Below are 19,769 nucleotides of genomic sequence, written 5' to 3'. Positions count from 1 at the left end.
TGCATGCTCTCTTGGGGTGGGGAGGAAAGAGATGGAGAGAAAATTTAGAACTCAAAACTTCATGGAGGTGAATGTTAAAAATTAAAAATAAATGAATAAATTTAAAAAGAAAACAAAGAAATAACGAGCAGGATAGTTTCAGAAAAATCTGGGAAGACCTACCTGTATGAATTGATGCAGAGTAAAATGAGCAGAAGCAGGAGATCATTGCACAGAGCAATAATGGAATTGTAAGGATGATCAACTATGAAAAACTTTGCTGCTCTTGTCAATACAAGGAATCATGACGAAAAATTCTATCCACCTCCAGAGAGAGAATTGATGAACTCTGAGTGCAAAGTGAAGTATATATATTTTTCACTTTCATTTTCTTTCTTTTTTTGGCAACATGGCTAATATAGAAAGAAATATATTTTACAAAATTTCACATGGATAACTAATATAATTTTTTTTTAATGGCTGGAGAAGGAGATACATAAAGCCAAAGAATTTGGAACTCAAAATTTTTTCAAATGTTAAAAATAATTTTAGAAAAATAAAAACTGAATGATTTAAAAATTAGAAAGCCAACAAATAAACAAGCCTAAAATATGCACAAAAAGGAAATGCTACAAGTTAGATAAGAAATAAATTAGACAACAATATAGAAGTGATATATAAATACAAAAATTGATTCTTAAAAATTAATAAAATTGATGAATCTTTACCTAATCTGTTTAAAAAGAAGAGGGCAAGAAATCAACAAAATAAGAAATGGGCAAAATCACAATAAAACCATAATAACATTTTAAAAATTATCAAACTGTATTATTCACAATCAGATGCTTATAAAACTGAGAACACAAAAGAAATAGAGGCATACCTTAAAAAATGCAAACTACCTAAACTTACAGAAGGCCAGAGAGATATTTTGAATAAATTAAACTTGGGAAAAGAAATGGATCTAAATGCAAAGGAACAACCAAAGAAAAGCTTCCTGGACCTGAAGGATTCATAACAAAATTCCATCACACTTATAAATAACAATTAATACCTATGCCTCAAAAATTATTCTCAAAAATGAGAGAGCACCCTACCAAGATTATTTTATGACAAAAATATAGTCTTAATTCCTAAATCAATTGAGGAAAAAACAAATGAGAAAAACTATAGGCTAATAGCACTCATGAATCCTTTCAAGCATATTATAGCAATTTATCCATTACGGCACGTGGGAATCACTCCAGTGATACAAGAGTAGTTTATCATTAGCAAAACAATCATTGTAAGTACTCACAATAAAAATCAAAACAGCCAATCTCCGTGGATGTAGAGAAAGCTTTTCCCAAAGTACAATAGCACACACACACACACACACACACACACACACACACGTGTGTGTGTGTGTGTGTATTTTAAATAAAGAAAGAAAAGAAAAGAAAAGAAAAAGAAAACCTTACAAAGAACAGGCATAAAGGAACATTTTTTTTAAATCATAAAAAGCATCTATCTAAAAGCCAAAGGAATCATCATATGCAAAGGAGATAAACTAGAACCCTTCCTGGCAAATAATGGAGTGAAACAAGGATGTCTACTTTCCCTACTATTATTTGATAAAATTCTGTCAGTACTAGAAACAGCAATAAGGCAAGAAAAACAAATTAAAGACATTAAGATAAGTAAATAAGAGATAAAACTATCCCTATTTGCTGATATGATATGATAGTATACTTTGAAAATTATAGGGAATCAGCAAAGAATTTAATTGGGCTAATAGTTTCAGCAAAATTGCATGCTTCAAATTCAACACACCTCAAATAACAATAGCATTTTAAGATAATAAGATCAAAATTCCATAGTCAATAACATGAAGTGAAATACTATTCCAAGCAACTGCTAAATGCATAAAATATCTGAGAATTTACTTAAAAAACATTTTAATGATCTCAAGACATATACTGACCCAAAGGTCCACCTTTTCAGCACTAATATGTTTTCCCCAAAAGTGATATATGGCCACCAAGCAGGGAACATTGTAACAGAAGAATAAAAAAAAAATCAGATTGTCTAAACACCAGCAGTACTTCTTAAACCGTGGGTCACAATCCCAAGGGGGCTGCTGTAGGGATCGTGAGTGCTAAAAGTTTAAGAAGCCCTAGAAGGGCAATGGAATGATGCAGAGCAAGGGGAAGTATTCTTTCCATATTATCATCAATGATATATATTCATGAAGTATCATAATACCTCACCAAAGTCATATATGACTGGAAAATTATGCAGGACAGCTACAGATAGTGTGATTTCTCTGTGGCTATCCATAAAATATATATTAGGGGGAAAAAAGTACAGAGGATGGTCTTCAATGTGATTTCCAGATCTTCTCCAAAATACTTATGAGAAGATATGGGTATAAATTGATCAGGTTAAGAAGGCATGATATGGTTCAGTATGATTGGGTATCCTTGAAATACTAAAGGTAATTAGATTTAATACCAATCTTATGTGGTACTTACACATCCATTTGGACATGCCATGGTTGAACACAGATCATTGCAAAGCTGTGCTACAGTTGCTGACTTCACATATTGAAGCTCCATATTCTGGAAAACCTATTCAGTATTAAGATGCTGTCCATTATAGGGGAAAACCTACAAACTAGAACCATAGTCATTCCCAAAATGGTTTCGATTAGTAAGTCTTAGAAAAACAGCTCAAAAGACTCTTGAAACTCAAGAGACGTGTTGTTTGGAGGATACAAAGATTTCACAAGGCAGGCTGCTAAAAATAGTTATGAATTCAATTGTGAAGAAACAGAGACTATTTTTAATGAGATCTATGTGTTCCTCAACACTTCACAGACTTTTCAAGATGGTAACAATACTTCACACCTGATAAATATAATTAATGTTAAAACCAATTTGGATTTTAAAGGAAATTTAATTTGTGGATTTCTAATATTCACTTGCAAAATACTCTTTAAAAGTGTCTAAAGTGCTTAACATAAAGTATGTGCTTAATAAATGCTTGTTGACTTGATAACTTTGCAAGAGCTATTGAATTTCCTGGAAAACTTGGATTTTTTCCTTCTAATTTTATTTTAAACCTCTTAACACACACACATACACACACACACCACACAAACACACATATTTTAAACTCTAAGCAAAACAATTTTTTTAAAAAAAGCATATTTTCCTAGTACTTAAGCTTATTTTACCTACAAATCCACATGTGGAAATAACTTGCAGAATGAAATCCCTAGATTAAGACTTTCTTTAGAGATGTAACAAATGCTCAAGAGGGCAGGGTGTGCCTTTGGAAATGAACATTCATTCCTAATAAACTAATAAAGCTTAGAAGGTAAGGTTTAAACAGTGTTTCCTAACATTATTACAAATTATAAAACAAGTGAATGTTAATAGATTAGGCCTAAGAACAAGGTGTTCCACGGTATAGGTGGAATGGAAAGATCTTCAGGTTATAGACCAAAACTCTCTTAAATTATACAGGAATTTCATTGGATTTAAGTTTGGGGAGAAAGAAAACATTAAATAAGAGTTTGGCATACAAGTATTGTAAAATCATATGAGCAAGTGTTTTGTGTGTGCATAAGATTTTCCACTGAGTTATTTAGCAAATCAATCACAGAACACTGTTATATATTACCTTGGAGTATTAGTCTAAGGTCAGGATCCTTGGGGGAGGTGGGTAGTAAAAAATGTAACTCAGGGTTCTATCAAGTTCATGAGAACTGTGAAATAACATGGGCAGCTTTTGAATAACCAAATTTACACTTTAAAATTTTTAGTGAGTGCCTAGTCCCTAGTATTTTTTTTTCCAAAAGGGCATAAGTTCTAACCATGCAATGGGATTATGTCTAGACACACAACCTATTTTTTTTTTGTGAGGTTAAGGGGAGTTGGTTAATTTAAACAACCACCTGCTTCAGATATAACCCCTTGGAGTTCAATCTGTTCTTAAAATAATCAGTTTTAACACTGTTCAAACATTCCCTTTTTTTCTTAATCCAATTTCCATAGATAAAGAAACAAAGCTTGTACCTTTTATTTTGCAGGACTAGCAAGAGGTCTAAATCTGTGATTCTATAAGTGTGGGGAAATTCTGGTGTAGAAACTCTCTCTACTGATATAGAACAGCTAATTTTTCATAACCTTTAGGCTCATGACATGGATACTGAGAGGGTAAATGATTTGCCCATTGTTGCATAGCCAATACATTTTAAGATAGTTCGTGATTCCAGGTCTCCCTATCTCTAAGAATGACCTTCTAGCTGTTCCACCATGTTGTTTTTCATCTTTTAAAAAAGTGCAATAAAATGTTCTTAAATGCATCTCAGCAACAGTAGGAGAGGACAGAGGGTAATGGTAATAAGATTCTATAAGCAGGTGAATTAGCCATATTTTTTTTTTCCTTTTTCTTTACCCCTTTCTGGATGTGTCCACATTGGAAGGGAGGAAGTTTAGTTTAGGAGAATTGTGCATCATTATCTTTAACAACATCAACACAGGCTAAAGTAAGTAATGATAACTAATGTGCCTAAGTTTTCACTGTTTGTAAGAACCACCTCTTATGTCAATAGAATAAGGTTGATAAATTAAAAAAATAAGAAGAAATTAAGCATGGGGAGAAACTTAGCCAAATATTGCTTTGTTTTGTTTAATTTTTTTTACAAGCCCCTTAGTTGTTTACCATCTTTAAATGTTTATGAGAGTGATTGGTTAATTTTTTAACATTTAATATTGTTCAAATGTAAAATTATGACATTCTAGATACAATGAATCTCTATTACACACACATACACACACACATATAGATGCAAGTATAAGCGAATATTTTATCCACACATTTAGAATTCACCATAAAAAGAAGATAATTGGCCAGGATTTCTAAATTTCTAAAAGGAAATGATTGTAAGTAACATAATATATTAATAAACCAATTGCAAATATGTCCATGCCAATTGAAAATAGAAACATTATTTTAGTAACAAGATTCTGATATTTCATAGTCTGATATGGTTTACAAAATAAACTTTGTGAATTTATTAGTCATTAGAGTACGTATTAAGTGTATAAACTAACACACACACATATGAAAATCTCAATTTATAATATCACTATTTTATACACATTTACAATGCACATGTGGAATAGTTTTTCATAGAATTGTTTTCATTGGTAGCAAGTAGTCTTCTACACATACCAATTTAATTACATCACAACCCTTCTTACTATCATTGATTGCATATTATTTCAAGTTAAAAGTCTTAACACTGGAGTTTAAATCAGTTCCCTTTCATATCTTGGCACTTTTGTCTTTTCCTACTGTTCTTACATTCCCTCTCCATTCCCTTCAAGCCATTTGGGTCTTTTTTTCAGAAAAAGTATCTCTTTCTTGACCTATCTCTAAACCTTCTCTTTTTGTATCCCACAGTACTAGCCTTTTCCTGACCATTGAAAAAGATAATCAAGCTACTGTGCTCCTCTTATTCAAAACCTGTCTAGGGAAATATATTCTCTTAAATAACTTTCCTGGAATAGGTAAGTAAGATGTTGGCATTTTCTTTCTGTACAGTTGTTCCTTCTAAAGATGCAGAAGGTTGACTACTGGATAAACCTCAGAGCTAGAAATGAGAGTTGTCGGAATGGGGAGAGATTTCCCGTTGAGCTTGACAACAGACTTCAAGAATCTGGACTACTGCTTGTTGTTTGGAAGAAATGACTAGGGGAGTGGAATATAACTCTGGTGAAGTATATGAATATAGCTTAGATTTTGCATTGCTTTCTTCTACCTGAGTAGTAGAAAATTCTCAGGGCCTAGCCAAGGGAGCCTCTATAGGAAGATCACTACAGGGCAACAAAGATGGTGCAGTAAGAGAAGCAGTTTATCCTAGCTATCTCTCATAACTACTCCAGCAAAGATCCCAGCAGAACACCAGATTGAATGAGGATCAGAAACTGGAGAAAAAATAGTGGATCATTTTTTTTTTACAACTCAAAATAAAAAATTTAGCCCAGAGGCTCAAACTGCATTGATTTAGGTATTAAGACTATATTTTTGTCATAAAATAATTTTGCTAGGGTACTCTCTCATTTTGGAGAATAATTGGGCTAACTGAAAGCCATAATCAAAAGGAGGACCTGGGCAGAATTTTTCAATGAATTATCAAAGAAACATGCCCTGATGTCTTGGGATGAATGGGAAAAATAGGCATTGAAAGAATTCACTGATCCCCTCAGACAAGAAATCCCAAAATAAAAAATCCAAGGAATATTATAGCCAAATTTCAGAACTATCAAGTCAAGGAAAACATACTACAAGTGGTCAGAAAGAAACAAGTTAAATATCAGGGAGTCACAATTAGGATCACACAGGACTTGACAGTTGCAACATTAAATGACTGGAGGTCATGGAACATGATACTCCAGAAGGCAAAGCATCTAGGATTATAACCAAGAATCACTTACCCACCCAGCAAAATTAAGCATAATATATTAAGGGGGAAAAAATGGTCATTCAATGAAATAGAAGAATTTCAAGCCTTTATAAGCAGAAGACCAGAACTAAACCGAAAAATTGACCTCCAATATCGAGACCCAAGAGGAAAAAAATGGGAAAAGAATTGAAAGTGATACAAGAAAATTATGGAAATAAAATCAATAGCTTAATAAAAGAAGTATAAAAAATACTAAAGAAAATAATACCTCAAAATATAATTGGCCAAATGGTTAAAAAAAAAAGGCAGAAAAAAATGCCTTAAAAAGCATAATAGGCCAAATGGAAAAGGAGGGGCAAAAATTCATTGAAGAAAAACATACCTTAAAAAGAATTGACCAAATGGGAAAACAGTAACAAAAGCTCACTGAAAATAATTCCTTAAAAATTAGAATAGGGCAAGTGGAAGCTAATGACTCCAGTAGACATAAAGAAACAATAAATCAAAATCAAAAGAATGAAAACAGAAGAGAAAAAAAAACATAAAATATTTCATTGGAAAGACAACTGACCTGGAAAATAGATAGAGTCAAGATAATTTAAGAATTATAGACTACCTGAAAACCAATATAAAAAAGAGAATAGACAACATATTGTAAGAAATTATAAGATAAAACTGTCCCAATATCATAGTTCAGAGCGTAAATTAGAAATTGAAAGAACCCACTAATCACCTCCTGAAAGAGATTCCTAAAATGAAAACTCCAAGGTGTATTATAGCTAAATTTCAGTGCTCCAAAGTCAAAGAGAAAATACTTCAAGAAGTCAGAAAGAAACAATTAAGATACTATGGAGTCAAAGTCTGGATCACATAAGATTTAACAGCTCCCACATTAAAGGATCAGGGAGCTTGGAATATAATATTCTGGAAGGCAAAGGAGCAAGGATTACAATCAAGAATAACGTACTCAGAAAAAAAAAACCTGAATATAATTCTTCAGGGCAAAAAAATGATTTTTTTTAATGAATTACAGGACTTTCAAGCATCTCTGATATTAACACCAGAGCTGAATAGAAAACTTTACATGAAAACATGTGACTAAAGAGAAGCATAAAAAGGTAAGCATAAAAGAGAAATCATAAGGGAATTAATTAAGTTAAATTTTACATTCTTATGTGGGAAAGTGAAACTTGTAGCTCCTAAGAACTTTATCAGTATTATGGCATTTAGAAGGAGTGTACGTGGAAAAAGGGCATAGGTGTGAGTCAGTTATATTGGGATGATCTCAAAAAATTAAGGGAGGTGAGAGAAGGATGCACAGGGAGAAAGGAGAAGGGAGAAAAAGAACAGGGGAAATTTTCTCACATAAAAAGATATATTAAGAAGAACATTTTACGGTGTAGGGCAAGATGAGAGGGTGGCAGGCAATGCTTGAACTTCACTTTCGTTGGAATTGGTTCAATAAAAGAAAACACACACACGCACACACACACATACACACACACACACACACACACACACACACAGAGTTGGGTATAGAAATCTATCTTACCCAAAAGGAAATAGGAGAGAAAGGGGATGAGAAAGAAGGAATGATAAAAGGGACAGCAGATTAAGGGAGGTAATGGTCAGAGCAAATCAAACTATTGAGGAGGGACAGCATAAAAAGAGAGAGAAAAGGATGAACAAAAGAAAATCAGATGAGGAAAATACATGGTAATAATGTAACTGTGAAGGTGATTGAGATGAACTCACTCATAAAATGAGCCAAAGGGCTATTTAAAATTGTGTATAACCTTTAACACCCCCAATACCAATATTAGGTCTGTGTGTCTAAGAGAGCAAATAAAAGGAAAAAAATAAAAAGGACCTATATGCACAAAGATATTGATAGCAGCTCTTTTTGTGGTGGCAAAGAATTAGAAAATGAGGGGACACCCATCAATTGGGGAATGGCTGAACGAGTTTTAGCATATGATTGGATGAAGTACTATTGTGCTGGGGCAGCTATGTGGTACAGTGGATAAAGTACCTGTATTGTAGTCAGGAAGAGACACTTCCTAAGTTCAAATGCAGCCTCAGATACTATCTATCTGACCTTTGGCAAGTCACTTAACCCTGTTTACTTCAGTTTCCTTATTTGTAAAATGAGCTGGAGAAGGAAATGGTAAACCACTACAGTATTTCTGTGAAGAAAATACCAAATAGGGTCACATAGAGTCAAACATGACTGAAAAATGACAGAACTATTGCATTATATATGGTGAAATGGTGATGAGCATGGTTTCAGGAAAAAAAAATATGAGAAGAACTAAATGAACTGGTGCAAAGTGAAGTGAGAAGAACCAGGACATCATTGTATACAATAATAGCAATATCTTAATGATGATCAGCTATAAAAGATTTGGTTACTTTGGGCCAATGCAATGATCCAAGATACTTCCGAAGGGCTTATGATGAAAAAATGCTATCAATTTCCTGAGAGAGAACTGATGGACTCTGAGTGCAAATTGACATATAATGCTGTCACTTTTTTGTGCTATGGTTAATATGGAAATACGTTTTGCATGATTCCACATGTATAATTGATATCATTTGTGCTGAGGAGGCGCAGGAGGAAGGAAGAGAATCAAATGAATTTTTTTAAGTTTTAAAAAAAAGAAAAAGGGCTAGATTTTGGAGCCTAACGACCTGGGCTAGAACCTCATCTTGTATCCTTTACTCCCTATTGAGTCTAATCTCATTTAACCTCTCAGGGCTTCCATTTTCTGGTCTGTAAAAGAAAGAGTTGAAATCAATTGCTTCTGAGGTTTCTGCTATCTCTCATCTTAGGATCCTATGAATACACTGTATGGGAATTGTTTAAAGGAAATATCAGTATTTGTTTGAAAAAAAAGCTTAAGCAAGACCCATGACAGCAGTTTTCAAGGGTTGTCATCTAGAAGAGGGACACCAACCCAGAAATCTGGAAAATGTATTATATGATATTCCCTGTGGAGGAGTTACCACTTTTGGTTGACCTGGTCTTGAGTAGAGATGTGGTTGGGGTGGCAATCAATCAATCAATCTACACTTATCAAGTGACTATTATGTAAGGGCAGTGCCTAAAATAAATGCTGGGGATGCATTGACAAAAATGAGACTGTTGTTTGGGTAGAAGCTGCAGAAAGGCACATTGAGGCTTTTGATACAGAATCAGTTCTAGGCAGAGCTGGAATGGATTACAACAGAAAGTAATGGCTCTTTTCTCTGGAGGTCTTAGAGTAGAAGATAATAATTTAGATAATGATTTAGTCATAATGTTATAGAGAGAATTCTTATGCAGGTGCCTTGTATTGCAGTAAAATCAGAGATGTAAAACTCACAGCTGTGGCCCCAAACTCCTGAGTGATCTGAAATAGATTAAAATGTAATTGGGAGATGTTTAAGAAAAAATAAAATGCAAGAGAGATAATGTTAATTTGTGGATTTCTAACTCAAGGTCGGGTCAGGAATCTGTTTCTATTTGTTTGACACCATTGTGCAAGCTTGGTCACTTCTAATTCTGAAATTCTGTGAAATGCTACATTCATCTCTAATCACCACATCAGAGCATTTGCTTGTTCCTGTATTCAGAGCTCTCACTTTCAGGTCTCTGTAGTAGGAAAATGGCCTCCAAAGCCATGTATTTTGGGAGAAATATGGGATTTTGGAGGAATGACATGGGGCACATGATCTTTTCCTCTACTTTGTAGGAGGTCAGTTATACCTAGGCTTCAGAGCAGAGGCCACAATTTAAAAGTAGAACTATAAATGCCATGCCTTTTAGGTTTGACTAAGGAAAGGATGACAGAAGTGATGTCTCTTACAGCATTAACACAGATTGAACTTAGTTCCTGGAAAGAATATAGGCTTTTTAGCTGGGCATCCAATCACCTTTAATTACCACCACCACCCCCTCCATTCCCCTCCTCCAAGTCAAGGAGGGAAATGGATGTACAAAGTGGTAGTCATCTGGCCTTCCTCTGGCTGTTTCACCCAAGAACACATGTTAAACTCATTTACTAGGCTAATAAATGAGTAAGCAAATGCTTGGAGAGGTTTTTGCAAGCACCCCTCCCCCATTGCCCCTCTCTCCTGAAGGGGCGACTGCTTGCACAAAAGTGTGTGGCTGGACTTCAGCCCAGAAATCTGGAAAGTGGATTATGGGGGATTCCCAGTGGAGAAGCACTTGGCTGCCAGGGGATCGTGCTCTGGCTTTTTGACACACCATCAATCCGGTGCATGGCAGTCACCATTCCCCTCCTCACCTTGCCTCATGCGGTGAGGAGACACCACGCAACTCTGTGTCTCAGATTGCAGCCCTGGTGTCACTTGAGGAAGGGGAAAGGAGGGAAAGGAGATGTGGTGGGGGCAGCAAGGAATAACAACCTGCCAGCAGATCTTACAGTTCCATTTACACGGGCAGCTTTGTCATTATCAGCTCTAACTGTGGTCATTTGGAGAAGAAAAGGGGGAGGAGGAAATACAAAGAGTGCCTATGAGCAGGCAAGGGCCAACATGGTGACCAAATTAGACAATAGGCAGCAAAATCAGGAAAACACAGTAACACAAATGTCTTCAGGTTGAGGTTACATCCCTTTGTGGAGGCTATGGGTGGAAGGAGGGAGGGAGAATAAGCAACAGAAAGAGATGGGCAGGCGAAGTGGGGGAGGAGAGGGAAGAGGGAGAGACAAAGACAGAGACAGATAGAGAGAGACAGACAGAGAGACAGAGAGGAAACAGAGAGACAGAGTCAGAGAGAGAACCAGAGACAGAGACAGAGAAAGACAGATAGACAGAGACGGGAAGAAACAGACGGAGAGAGAGAAAAACAGAAAGGCAAAGAGTCAGAGGCAGAGACCCAGAGAAGTAGAGAGGAGAAGAAAGACTGACTAGAGAAAGGCAAAGACATCCAGATAAAGACAGAAACAGAAAGGAGGAGAAGGAAAAGGAGGGGAAGGTGAGGGAGAGGGGAGAGAAAAGAGAGAAAAGAAAGCAAATTGAATCAGTAATAAGTTAATTCATCAATCAATAAGCATTTCTCCAGTGCCTATTATGAGTCAGCTATTGTGCTAGTCACCAGGCTAATCCAGATGAATTTAGTTCTTCTAAATAATTTGTCTTTCACTATACAGTGGCTATACCTAAACAACCCCAAATATTTCTAAAGAAGGAAAACAAAGTAGTGTTTTAAGGCACAAAGTGGCTTAATGTCTAAAGTTATTTAAACCCTTTAATGTTAGCCGCGATCTACTTAGAAGCTAGTGGTGTGGTGGTGTAATCATGTTAAGGATATTGTTATCAGGTGGTACCCCATCCTCCTGCCTAACTAGCCCTCTTTTCACTCAGGTTTAGCATCAATCTAGTGATTGATATCACTTTACTGAAGTGAGACTTGGTATACAAAGCAGAAGATTTTTTTTCAAACAAAATTGGTGTACAATTCAACATAACACTTGTTACAACTTAAGTTTAACAATTCCCTCTTAAGCTCTAGAGTCCACCATCTAGAGTCCATTTGTCGACCAAAACAAATGTTTTCCACATGTACAAGGCTTCACTCACCAACCCATTCACATACACACATAAACAAATATGAACATGAATATATATATGTGTGTGTGTGTGTGTGTGTGTGTGTGTGTGTGTGTGTGTGTGTGTGTGTGTGTGTATATATAGATAGATAGATATATAGACATATATATATCTCCCTGAATACACACACACATATATGAACACACACATATATATATTCCTGAATACACACACATCCATAAATGTGTGTATGTTTATGTGTTTTCCTTTTTTTCTTTAAATAGGTTCCTCAAATCATTTACTGAAAATGATTCATTTAGGGTTTCTTGGACCTAATCCATGAATTACTTACTGGTCCATCTCTAGCACTAGGGATGCCTTCTTAGGAATTCTCACTCTTCATTGAATTCAAACCCTGAGTTGCCCCATGGAGACTCTTATTTTGTGTTTATAGAGTTCAGTGAAATTTCATTGTTAGTGAAAGAGCTTTAATTCAGCCCCTGGTTATTTATTCAGTACCTTCTGAGATGAAGAAAATGGCTGAGGCCCATCCAAATATATAATAAATACCTCTCTCTCCAGCTTACAGTATCTCTGGCTTCCAAGAACCATACAGAAGGTTTATTATACTTTAAAGGTTGGCACTGGTTTACACACGGGAGTTTTCAACCTGGCAATGAGTTTGGAGCAAATGAAACTGTAAAAATAGCACATATCAGGAAATGGTTCACTTGTTTCTAGGCGCCATTTGCTCCAAAAAGGAAAAAAAAAAGCCAGTGGGAGAGCTAAATGCTGATGAAAAACGTTTGGGGTTTTTTTTGTGTGTGCATATATGTGTGTGTGTACTTGTAGAGCAACCTATAAACCTTCCATATTAACACATAAGCCTAAAGTAGTTTAATTTTTAAAAGGACAAGAGGAATTAAACACACCATCGAGTCAACTTTGCTCTTTTAATAAAGGATTTATTAAAGTCAAATTCTGAGCCAGTCCTTAGTATGCACAAAAATCACATAGAGAACTTATAGATCATTGTATCTGATACCCCCAGAGGAAGAAATAAACTGCATTTTCCATAGTAAAGCACAGATTCTTTTAAACCGCAAAAATTCAGCTGAATAATCATCTCTTCTTCTGAACAAAAACTTCCGTTTTACAGAGTTTATACATTCAAAATGGGCAGGTTTTTTTCCTTTTCCCCGTCTCTCTTCTTTCTGTTGAGCACCATATCACTAATAACCTTTTGTATATTTCATGTTGGGTGTCTATGACATCTCAAATGCAACAGATCCAAACTGAACTCATTTCCCCCACTGCCTTAACAAGCCCCTCCCCTCATCTCTTTTTAGGGTACAACTTTCCTTTGAGTCTCCTAGGCTTACACTTAAGTTTTCAAACTTCTTCACTATCGGTATCCATCCAGTTGCCAAATCTTGTCATTTCTAGTTCCAGAGCAACTCTTGTATCTGGCCTTTTCTCTGAATTACTGTTGGTACCATCATAGGTTAGGTCTTCAATAACTCTTGCTTACACTATCACAACAGCTTCCTAATTGGCCTCCCTGATTTAAATATCTCCCAATCCAAGCTATCGTCTGAAACAGTTACCAAATTGATTGTTTAAGCCCACACCACACCCCCCGTGAGTTAACTCTTGCCTCTAGAATAAAATAAAAACCTTTGGCTTTAAAAGTTACACAACCCGATCTGAATCTATCTTCATTATGAATTACTCTCCTTCCAGCACTCTGCCATCAGTCAAACTGGCTTTCTCACTATTTCTCACAGGATTTTCAATCTCCCATTTCCCCACATTTGCCCTGGCTCACACCCAGGCTTGGAATGTACGCTTTCCCCAGCTTTGCCTCACGGCATCCCTCACTTTTATCAAGAACCACCTTCTACTCAAGCATTTCCTAATTACTCCCACCAAATACTAGTATTCTCCCGAACTATTTAGCATTTTACTAATTGCAGTTTATTTTGCATTTATTCTGCATGTACTTATCGATATAAATATTATCGTCACCTTCTAAGATTCTTAAAAACTGGGTGTAGGGTGCGCATGCTTGTATAAGTGTTTTTGTCAGCATCACAGCATCTAGGAGAATGTCCTGATGGTGTCTAATACAGAGTAACTAACATAAATGATAAATGCTTGTTGACAGATTTATCCATCACAAATGCTACTGTTGGACTAGATGTGGCTACAGAGATATACATTTACGTGGATTTACATGAGGAACTGTCACTGCGAGAGAAGTGTGCAGTAGGTAAGGGGGTTGACCTCAGACTCAGGAGCACCAGTGTTTATTTCCTATTTCTGACACACACACTGGGTATGTGAACATTAGCAAATCACTTAACATTTCAGTGGGCCTGTTGATTTGCATTAGCAGAAAGAATTTCCCCACTGGAACTTTTCACAGAAATTAAAGTACAGCCCTATCTCCCCACCAAAACAAACGAACAAAAACGAAACAAACAAAGCCCCCCCCAAAAAAACAAATAACTAAACAACAACAACAAAACACATTAGTAGATAGGTGCTTTCATGAAGAAATAAAATACACAAAATAAATCCTAATCCCTTTTCTCCACTTAATCTCTTCCTTCTTCCACCACCAACTCCTTCCTTCTCTAATCTATGTCTTCTCCCTTCATTTTTCTAGACCAAACTTTTATAATTTTTGCAATTTTTCTTGGTCATCTCTTATTTTTCTTTCTTTTGTTCTTACTTTCCTGGATTATGGTCAAGAAAATATTCATTGAAAATCAAGTCAAAAGAAAGATTCAAAATGATATCTGAATTCCTATACTCAGTTCAAACTAATGGACTGCTTTGAAGAATTTAATAAATTGTAACATAGGACACTAAGTATGATAATTCTGTTAAATAAACATTACGAAGATTAGGGTGGAGAGACTACTTCCTTAATGAGGGTAACTGAATTATTAATAACAGTAGAAAATATAAGCATTTGATTAACTTGTGTTGGTTGACTCATGTCCTTTGCACTTGTGATAATAAAATTACCAAAAGTAGGTACACCTTTTTAATCAGTCAATAAATGCTTATTAAGCATCCACTGCGCCAAGCCCAGGAGAGTTTAGAGTGTATCTTACAACCAAATCCACACTTAATCTGTTCAGTTTATTAAATTAGCATGGCAATCCTAATAAACACTCTACATGTGTAAATCTTACTAGAATAACTTTTTCATTGCTATAGAACTTGGAGATGTCTATTCCTAATACAGTATGAAAACAAAACAAAAAGGCAAGCTATATATTTCAGCTTGTTTGGTGGACAGAAGTAATAACAGGAAAAGGTTTTAATTTCCTTATCCCTAAATGTAGCTCCTTGATCTTTTTTTTTTTTTAATGTACCCTTGGACTAATCATTTGTTGGTATTGTGTTGGCATCCATGGGAAACCACACGTCATTTCAGGTTGAAATAGCTGAATTTTCTAAGATCTGAGTGGTTTTGTGGATAATTGCTAGGTTTAAGACAAGGGAGCCGAACTGAATATGTATACCCAATCTTCCCTGAAGTGCAGGTGTTGGTTTGGGGCTCCAGAAATACCTGATGTTAATTCAGGTGATTAAGCCCTTTATTTCTAGGATCCAAAACAGCTGCAGTAGTGTCCCAGCTGCACGTCATGCCCTCAAAGACACAGGCTTCAAATACGTCCTTTGGATAGTCAGTGGTTGAATCTGGCATTGACATGGACTCAAAGGGAAATCTTTCCACAAAATAGAGAAGATGGTTTGAGTTACTGGAGCATGAGCAGTTTAAACCACATTGATTTGTTTTGAAGCCTGTGTATTAAGGTGTTTGCAGGATGATATGTCTAATTTGTTGAACCCAACAGCAGAGAAACTGTATCCCTGGACACCTTTCAGACCAAGAGCAGATGTCCATGATAAACAGATGGTTTAATGAGAGTCCTGACTGAAGGTAAGGAAGTGAAAAGAGATAAATGGGTCCACTCTAGGCCTATTAGTGAATTGTTCTACAAAGACAAAAAGAAGCCAAATGCCAAAAGGTTATTTTTGGTTTTCATTATGGCCAATGAACTGGCTTTATTTTTTAAATGTACTCATTAGCTGGTAAAACAGTTGGTTGTTATTCCTATGTAATCCACTATTCTCAAGGGATTTACATGGAAATTCTCAAGATACATATTGTGACAGACCAAAATGCGTAAATTAGATGCTTTTAGGAAGCACATGAAAGCTGTCAGATTTCTCAAGGATTCATTTAATGATCTAGAAAAGGTCATTTTCCCTTTGCAAGTCAATTTGTTTGCACAAATACCAGTTATGATCATTCATGAGTAGAACATTTCCTCTGATAATTATCTAATGTCCTGATATCTTTAATGTCCACAATCCAGTTGTGCCGTAGACAGCCAATGTAGGACTGAGTTTAGGGGAACTCTCGTTATTGTGGTGAGTAGAAAGTGGGACTAGTAGGGTTGGTAAAAAGTGAAGTTTGGAGAGGATATGGAAATGTATATGCTTGCATAGGGTCTAGACATGAGTAAATATTTGCAACAAAAATTTTCAACGTGCCAAAAAAGTCTACAAGACTGATACAGATGGAAACACCTAGATGTTTAAGTAGGCAATCTCCTACAACCTATGTGATCTTTACCAAATACTTTCCTCCTAAAAATATCTCATTTACCTTGATGATGCCAGAGATTTCCCAATCAAAAGTTGTTTTGATTGAAGACTGTCTCCTCTTAAAATGTAAATGTGCTAGGGGAACTTAGTATTTATTTACATTAAAACTTCAATTCATAAGAACCTTTCTGGAAAACATTTTTTGATGGATGGGAGTAAGGAGTTGTGTTCATCAGAGATGAAGAGAATATGAAAAAGGCACTGGGCAACTGAAAGATGAGATAGGACATATAAAGTCTAGGCTGGGAAAGCCAAAGACAGCTTTTACTAATTTCATGATTTTGTTTAAGGTCAATATCATAATTATATGCACATATCTATAAATTAACAGATACCTTTATGTGTGAGAATAGAATGCAATTATTTATACTTTGCTTTTTATTGGTGATTTAAATCAGGAAGATAGTTTAAGAAATTGTTTACCTCCTGTTTCCCTTCTCTCAAGACATCGGACCAAAAAAACCCCAAAGGAACCAAAGGAAAAGGAGGTCAAACAGGGAAAAAAAAAAGGAAAAGAAGAACAAAATGGAAGATGTGGCTGAAAAGGTCTTCAAAAAGCCTTGAAAGCATTGCAGAGGGAACCCAGTCCCGGCCAGAGAGATCCATAAATACTTGACGTCTGCAATATACTCTGGGTGAGCCATGCACAAAAGGAAATATTCTGCCCCAAAAACCCAGATTGAAAGGAAATAGAAAGAGACAGTGCCTGCTACAGTCTTAAAGCCAGTTGGTGGTGATAAGAATGGAGAAACCCATGTGGTAAAGATTTGCAAAATGCCACGTATTACCTACTGAGGATTTGCCTAGAAAGCTGCTAAGTCATGGCAAAAAGTGTGCCAGCTGGCATATGAGACTTTGAGCTAGCATCACTCTGGGCATGGTTCTGATCATGCTCACTAGCCACCAGAGGGAATGGTTTTCATGAAGCAGCTGCCTAGTGGCTTGCTATAGTGACTGGACCTCTGATCATCAACTGTGTTTCTCTGCAAAGGACCCATCAGAAAACTGACATTGCCACCTCTACCAGGGTTAACATTTCAGGTGTCAAAATTCCAAATCATCTTACTGATGCTTACTTCAAGAAGAGACTTTCTAAACCTAGACACCAAAAAGGAGAGATTTTTGGCACAGAAAAGAGAAATACAAGATTACAAAGTGAAGAGAAAACAGTGGACTCTGAGATCCTGCCCCAAATTAAAAACATTTCTCAGCTCCATGGCTACCTGTGTTCTGTATTCTCTCTCTCTCCCCAGTGGAATTTATCCTCAAAAACTGGTGTTGTAAATGCCTTGCTAAGAACTCTTATTAAAATATTTGGAATAGCAATAAGTAAATAAAAATAAAAAGGGTACATGAAGCATGCAGGGAAACATGGAAAGCCTTATCTGAACTGATACAAAATAACGTAAGCAGAAGCAGGTAAACAATACTGATACGTCCCAGATTAGTACAGATAATAAATCTCATGATGTGGTCACTTGCACTCAAATTCACTCTATTTGAAACTATAATTATGTAAAATGTGGTCATTGGTTCCAGCCCAATGGAAATATAAAGTGTCAATTCAAATAATGCCACCATGTCTTGGGATTCATTATTGACAGTAATCTGGGACCTAGCTTACAGTGACTACAACAATATCAATGGGAACAAAGAAGTTAAAACTAAATGCTGTGAAATTGTAATAATCATGCTTTACCTCAAAGGAAAAAAAATGAGAAGGCAAATTTATTCTTTCCTTGCAGAAGTAGGGGGCACATGGGACAATACAGTGTAGAATGTCATACTTAATTGATATGTTGGGCACCTTTGCTAAACCGTTATTTTTCCCATTAAAAAAAATATTTTGTTACAAGAGATGGTTTTCTGGGAGGAGGAAGGTGAATATTGGGAATTGATGAGAGGTCAAAACATAATAGACTAATACAAATTTAAAAAAAAAAGTAAGGTAAGTATGCACTTCTCAGAAGAAAACATATGCTATATGTGTCTTAAACTCCAAACCTACTTTTAACTAGACCTAGCCAACCAGGTGTTCAAATGCTCTCACATTGTCTATTTCAAAACGTGGCTGAAGTCCCAGGGTAACCTTAGACTAAGTTCAATTTTCCAGAGACCTTTTAGTGATACAATCACATACCTGGCTGCCTCAGTGACCTATAGCTAGTCTTTGTTATTTCCCTCTTTAGATATACATCCAATACAAATGGTTACTGAACACATTCAACATGGTCTCATAGCAAAGCACATCTGTATCTAAGGCAATCTATGATTGGAATGAAGGTTCGCGTTCCCCCAGGAGGACAAAGGAAGGCTTGTTGTGCTTTATGTATGACACTGTAAAGGCTCATAATGTTCTTTGGAGCTGTGACAGCTGGGGTATTTGGGGTGAGTTTAAGAATAATTCATAACTTTACAGTTTCTGTCTTTAGAAACTTTATCATCAGTTTTTTTGCATATGATAAGCGAAGTGCCAGCAGGTCTTATGGAGTCAGCAAATAACTAACAACAACAAGCATTTTAAGTTCTGTGAAATGTTTCAAAAATATTATTTCATTTTATCCTCACCACAACCCTGTGATGTAAGTCTTATTATTATATTCATTTAACAGATAGGGAAAGTAATTTAGACAGTTGTTTAGTGCCTTTTCCAAGGCCATACAGCTAGTAAGTGTCTGAGACTGGATATGAACTCGGGTCTTCCTGACTTTAGTTCTTGAGCTCTATCTATGTTAAGTCTCTGTGAATCTGGGGAGAATAAGAATACTGGCTCTTTAAGCTCCTTAGTAAACATTTCATATTAGAGAGTTTCTTATTCCTTTTGAAAATGAAATAAAGATGCCACATTAGCCATTATTGAAAGCACTTTTACAAAACAAAATGGATTGTGATGTGCTCCATTTCCTGTCATACACAAGGGGCTAAAATTTATGGAAACAATTAAATGAAAAGTATGAATTAATGTTTTCTTGTCATAGTTGATGTTTCTTCTTATGCTATTATAGTTTCTATGCTAACTTTTATCTTTAGTAGTACATATTTGCCTTGTACATTTCCTTACACGTTAAGGAGAAAATATTGTACA

Source organism: Phascolarctos cinereus, unplaced genomic scaffold (assembly GCF_003287225.1).
Source record: "Phascolarctos cinereus isolate Bilbo 61053 unplaced genomic scaffold, phaCin_HiC Scaffold_1;HRSCAF=81, whole genome shotgun sequence".
Taxonomy (NCBI): Eukaryota; Metazoa; Chordata; class Mammalia; order Diprotodontia; family Phascolarctidae; genus Phascolarctos; species Phascolarctos cinereus.
This window is presented reverse-complemented; position numbering follows the sequence as displayed.